Source organism: Nestor notabilis, unplaced genomic scaffold (assembly GCF_000696875.1).
Source record: "Nestor notabilis isolate BGI_N333 unplaced genomic scaffold, ASM69687v1 scaffold16128, whole genome shotgun sequence".
Classification (NCBI taxonomy): domain Eukaryota; kingdom Metazoa; phylum Chordata; class Aves; order Psittaciformes; family Psittacidae; genus Nestor; species Nestor notabilis.
In genome coordinates, this window is record NW_009939834.1 from 10226 (window position 1) to 10722 (window position 497).

A 497-nucleotide genomic window follows, 5' to 3' on the forward strand; every position below is an offset into this window, starting at 1 on the left:
TCCCCCCTCTGCCCCACCCCCCCCCCGCACCCCCGCGGCAGGTTTCCAGGCGGGAATTCCCCCCTCCACACCCGCTCCTCTGGTTCCCCTGGGATTTCTCTGCTACGCGGCCCCTCTCAGTGCTCTTAGTGCACTTTGTGCAGCATTCCCGAGCTGCTTGTCCCATGGCACCAGCGATTCCCAACTGAGCTTGAATTCCCCCCTCCACACCCGCTCCTCTGGTTCCCCTGGGATTTCTCTGCTACGCGGCCCCTCTCAGTGCTCTTAGTGCACTTTGTGCAGCATTCCCGAGCTGCTTGTCCCATGGCACCAGCGATTCCCAACTGAGCTTGTCCTTCCAGCTTTGTGCCCACCCCACTCGCAGCGTGTCCCGGGCCACACGGGGGCACAGAAGGAGGGAAACCAGAGAGCTCCATCCCCCATCCCACTCCTTTCCCTCCCTGTGACCCCACGAGCAGGACTTTGGGGGTCTCGGCTTTATGCTGTGCTCGGGAAGA